We start from the raw sequence: 6,019 nt of genomic DNA, 5'->3' as shown, positions 1-6,019 counted from the left end.
GCGGGACTGCTTCCGGATCACCGGCCAACGGTTTATTCTGGATGCGGGGACACTGGGCCTGCACTGTGGAGGATAACCCCCTATCTCTGGCGAGTGCGGTTTATGTTTTGGGCTACTCCAGTGTTGTGCTGAAACATGAGCCCTAAATCATTTTCCTTTCCAATTTCTAATGCTGGACTGGGACTTGAATCAATGGACATTGTGATTTAGAAACAAATGTGGCCTCCACTAACACACCATCGACAGATCACCGAGAAAAATGTCAATACTCTAAATACTCATTAGAGAAAGAGGCAGACAACGTTTTAAAGTTGATGGACCTATTATGTGAGTCGAAGCTGTAATCGCAAAATACAACAAAAGCGACAACACAATTCAATGCACCGCAGATTCCAGGTCCCTATTTTGCAATTCATTTAAAACTGATGGGCATAGACTATCACGCTATCCATTCGTATTTTGAGTGGCCTTCCACAATCTGATCCTTAACTGAATTGGAAATTGAACCCCTCGCAGCAGTTACTCATTTTCATGGCATTTGCCATTGGGAAATGAGTAACTCATATGATCTGGACCTTGCAATCTTGACTGATGAAGTTAAACACATTGATGATAATGCTGCGTTAACGGAACAGATGCGGTTGTTAATAACACGCTCTTATGAAAGGGCGACAGTGGAGATGCACGCGGCTTGCCCTGTCAGAACAAAAATAGAAAACACAAACGATCAGATTATAACCACGGAATCTAAAACAAATAATTGGCCACCTAGGGAAATTCTGTATCACTCGCTGGTTCTATGGGTGCTTTTACAAAGTAACTGGTCGTGGAACCGTCTAATCACTCAAACTACATCAAAAACTACATGGACTCAACATTATTTCAAGACGCTTTATAACATAAATTACAGAAAATATCCCAATTTTTACAATGTCTGAAGATCATACTGTCAAAGTTATACTTTATTATCCTTCTTAAGCATACACTTCATTCTCCAAGAAAAGTCCAAATCAAAGATAGATAACCTTTACTCTCCAACCCCGTATTTCATGGTGAAAGACAAGCTGAGGATCCTTCCCTGTAATTAATAGTTGGCAAATTCTCCAGAGTCCTTTAAACCCTCAAGACAGGCAGTTTATTATCGCAAAGTAAACTACCTTTTAGTGAGTTAGGGTTGATTGGAAAAGAGGAGGTAATGTCGCAGTATATATAAAGGAGTGAGTTATTGGAATAAAGAGTGACAATACCTTAGAAGGCTCCTCAGGTGAGGCCATATTGGTCGAACATAAAAACAGGACAGATTCAGCTGAGGTGGTGACATAGTTGTAAACAGTCAGGAAGGAGTTGTCCTGGGAAACCTCCTGCATTGTCATGGCTACAGGTTAAACATAAGAAAGGAAGCCTCCTGCTGATGACCGTGAACCACCCACTCTAACTGATTAATCCCACCCCTCCATGCCAACCAGCACTTGGAACACAGTGACAACTGCAGATGCAGATCAGAGTCAAAGAGTGTGGTGTTGGAAAAATACAGCTGGTCAGACAGCATCTGGGGAGCAGAGAGTTGACATGTCAGGCATAAACCCTTCATCAGGAATGAGGCTGATGGGCCAAGGGGACTGCGAGAAAAATGATGGGGGTGGGGGGGGGGGGGGGAAGGTTGCTGGGAAAGTGACAGATAGATGAAAGTGGGGCTGAAAGTGATTCCTTCCCACTTATCTGCTTCTTGAATGGTTCAACCTGTCACAGCACGGCAGCTCTGTGGTTAACACTACTACCTCACAGCACCAGGGACCTGAATTTAATTCCAGTCTTGGGTACATTCTCCCTGCGTCTGCGTGGATTTCCTCCAGGTGCTCCGGTTTCCTCCCATAGTTCAAAGATGTGCAGCCAGGTGAATTGGCTATGCTAAATTGCCCACAGTGTTCAGTGCATTAATTAGAGGGAGGTGGGTCACTGTTTGGAGGGTCAGTGCGGACCTGTTGGGCCAAACGGCCTGTTTCCACACTGCAAAGAATCTAATCTGTCCATCTTCCTTCCCAACTATCTGCTTCCTGAACAGTCCTACCTGTCCACCTACCTTCCCCATCCTCCTCTCCGACCTATCGCATTCTCAACACCTTCCTCCCGACCCAACCACCCCCCCATTTATCTCTCAGCCCCCTTGAGCCATAAGCATCATTCCTGAGGAACGGCTTATACTCTAAACGTCAATTCTTCGGCTTCTTGGATGCTGCCTGATCGGATGTGTTTTTCCAGCACCACACTCAACCCCTTGGCAAGCTAATTTAAAACTACCCCAACAGCACTAGCACATCTCCATATGAGGCTATCAGTCTCAGTACAGAGATGTTCCGACTAGGAAGAGAGACTAGGATCCAAGAGCACAGCCTCAGAGTGAAGGAAAAAACTGTTTAAAATTGAGTTAAGGAGGGATTTCTTCAGCCAGAGAGTGGTTAATCTGTGGAACTCATTGTTCCAGAGGGCTGTGGAAGCCAAGTCATTCAGTATTTAAAATAAAAGTAGATAGATTGCAAAGGGATCAAGGGTTACAGGGAGAAAGCAGGAGAATAGGGTTGAGAAACATATCAGCCGTGATTGAATGGTGGAGCAAATTCAATAAGCTGAAAGACCTAATTATGCTCCTATGTCTTATGGTGTTATTGTTAAGGTGTTAGCTTGTATGTGTACCATGAACCCCAGAATAACTCCTAATGCTTTAGAAATTTTGTGGTTCTATTCCTACACCAGATCTCCAGCCACCTGTTAAACTGATCAGTCTTTCTGTTCTTAAGCTCACAAGTGCATTCCACTGGCTGTGATCCTGATTACTACTTGCGAGGTCCTGCATTTTAATTTCCTTCCTAACTCCTTAAAATATTCTTTCAGGATCTCATTCCTTTCTACCTATGAAGTTGATACCTCTGTGGAGTCTGACTTCTGACCAATTGTGCCTCCCTCAGAAGAATGATCTGCACCCACTCATACCAGGAAGGCAATACCCCATCTCAAAATCACCATTAATCCGACAGAAATGTTCATCTGATCCCCTGACAATGGAATCCCATATCACTACTGCCCTTCCATTCTTCTTTCTCCTCATCCCCCATGGTACTATGGACCTGTCTCTGACTGCACTCCCTCAGGAATCAATTGCCTCACCAGTTTCCAGAATAGGAACCAGGATAGACTGATAGCACTCCTGTCGTACCTGCCTTGTTTTCTTAAAAGGCCTGGTGGACATTGATTCCCTGTCTGCATGCACACTTCTGATCTGCAGTGTGACCACCTCCCTGGATGTTATTCAGATAGTTCTTTGCATGTGAGTGTATAACAGGAACTCTTGCTGCTGTTGAGTTTCTGTAACCCAGAGCTCAAGCTTGTGCAGCCAGTGAGACTTCTGCACATGTTTGGCTATGCCAATGGTATGTCGAGAATTTTACATTTACTACTGGATCTCGCTGGCCTGTCATCCCATTAATCTAAGTACCACTTGTTAACTTGAGGATATGTAAAATTTACTGGTGACTTTACTTCATTCAGTGTACCCTTATTTTCCTTTGGTTTATTATTTTGTTTTACTTTGGCTGGATTAAAGTCTATTTTCCATTTGATATTGTTCCTTATTGAAACCCAAATAGTTACTTCTTTATTAATAATATGGTTTTCAAACTTTAAACAATTTAAGTTCACACTCTTAACAGCAACTTCTCACCAACCAAAGCACTTACAATTTTGCTATGATGTCACTCCTGGATTTTTGTGCACACTTGGGTCAAATGCCAAATATTCCTGACTGGATGAGTCTCATGCAGGTCCAACTATTTCCGCTCCCTGAAGATGAGTGAAAGTCCCAAATATTGTCCTTTCTTTATCTGTATTTCTGGCCGATAATGGTTGCAAACACCAGCTTTGTCTTTCACTGGGTTCTGCCATCATTGAGGCTGGGGATGTTTGAGAAGCTGCATCCACCTTTTGTAAATTAATTGTCTACCATCATTCACAACTGAATGTGGAAGGATTGTTGAGACTTGATCTGATCTGTTGATTGTCTTGCTTTGCTCTACCTATCGCATGCTGCTGAGCTTGCATGTAGCTCTGAGTTCACCAGATCGGCATATAATTGTTTGAAATATTTAGTGCTCTCTGACATAACTGATTGAAGTAGGATTTGTTTTTTTGTTTCAATGGTACTGCTAGAGTGAGGCTTTGCGGGGTCATAAGTGTATCATTTGTGATGAATATAATTCTGTTGTTGCTTGCCCAGTTCTGAGCTGGTAGGTCTACATCCCATTTAGCACAGTGGTATATCACGCAACACATTTTATATCATTAGTGTAAAGATGAGACTTTGGCTCCATTACAGCTACGAAACGGTTAGTTACACTATTTCTATGATAGATAGAAGCACCTGCAACAGGTAACTCACACAGACTTAGGCAGTGTGTTTCCCCCTTCGTACTGGTTCTCTCACTACCTGATATAGGCCAAGTCAGATAGCTTAATCCTTCAGGGTTTGATCAATTCAGCAATCGTGGTATTGAGCCACTCTTGGTAATAAACACTGATGTCTGCCCTTCCTACCCTCATGTACTTCTTCCAACTGGCATTTAATGCAGAGAATCAGAACAATACAGTAATTTCATTATTATTGAGCCTAGTTTTTTTTAATTCCAGATTTATTTCTTGGATTAATCTCTTTATTGAAGAAAACTTGACTGTGTGCTAATGTTCCTGTGAAATTCCTTCGGAGGTTTGAGTCCCAAGGTATTATTTAAATGAAAGAATTGGAATTAGAATTTCTACAGTGTGGAAACAGGCCCTTCGGCCCAACAAATCCACACACATCCCGGAACACTGTGGGCAATTCACCTAATCTGCACATCTTTGGCGTGTAGGAGGAAACCAGAGGAAACCCTCAGAGATGGGCAGAATGTGCAAACTCCACACAGTCACCAGAGGCTGGATTTGAACCCGGGTTCCTGGCACTGTGAGGCAGCAGCGCTAACTACTGAGCCACTGTGCCACTTGGTATTAGCATTGCTCTTTTAAAACAATAAAAATGTTTGAAATGCAATTATGATTAGATACAGAAATAGAACATCCAATAAATTACAAAATTATACTGATAATAGTGAAAATAAGGTAGACAGTATGTCAAAAATATTGTAGTGAGTTATATTGGGACAAAGTGAGGACTACAGGAGATCAAAGTTGAAAAGTGTGGTGCTGGAAAAGTAGCACAGCTGGTCAGGTAGCATGCGAGGAGCAGGAGAGTCAATTTTTCTGGTAAAAGCCTTTCATCAGGAATGAGGCTTGTGGGCCAAGGGGGTGAGGTAACTGGGAATGCGATAGGAAGATGAAGGTGGGTTGAAAGTGACAGGTTGGAGAGGAGGGTGGAGCAGATAGGTGGGAAGGAAGATGGACAGGTAGGACCGTTCAAGAGGGTGGTCGTGAGATGGGAGATTGGGCCTGGGATAAAGTGGGAAAGGAGAAATGGGAAAACTGGTGAAATCCACTTTGATCCCATATAGTTGAAGTGTCCCAAGACTGAAGGTGAGGCATTCTTTCTCCAGTTATTACGGGTTTGAAAATAAATGCTGAACATTAATTTGGAGAACAATTAGTCCAAATGCTATCAGAAATGTTAAAATTGAAGCATTTTGTTTGTTCATTAAGAAGACAAGCATTTGTATTGTTGAAGAGAAGTTTCCTATTAGAGTAAACTATCATTATTGAGCACCTAGAAATCTGATACAGCATAGGCTCAGGATATAGCTCTCTGCTATTTGTCCATTGAACTTGTCAGTACTGTATTTACATCTAACGTTAAAGTCGTTAAAAGTATACCAAATTTAATACTGCTGGCAATGACTGAGTGATGCACATAAAGTTCTTAAAGCACCATGGTGATATCAATCTATGCTCTCACGGAATCTACAGAAGGTCAAATAACGCACAATGTTAATGCAAATAGTTTTTAAATAACCATGAATTCACAAAGAATCATTTAGCTCTC

Source organism: Hemiscyllium ocellatum, chromosome 10 (assembly GCF_020745735.1).
Source record: "Hemiscyllium ocellatum isolate sHemOce1 chromosome 10, sHemOce1.pat.X.cur, whole genome shotgun sequence".
In the NCBI taxonomy this organism is placed as follows: Eukaryota; Metazoa; Chordata; class Chondrichthyes; order Orectolobiformes; family Hemiscylliidae; genus Hemiscyllium; species Hemiscyllium ocellatum.
Note: the sequence above shows the minus strand (reverse complement) of the source record.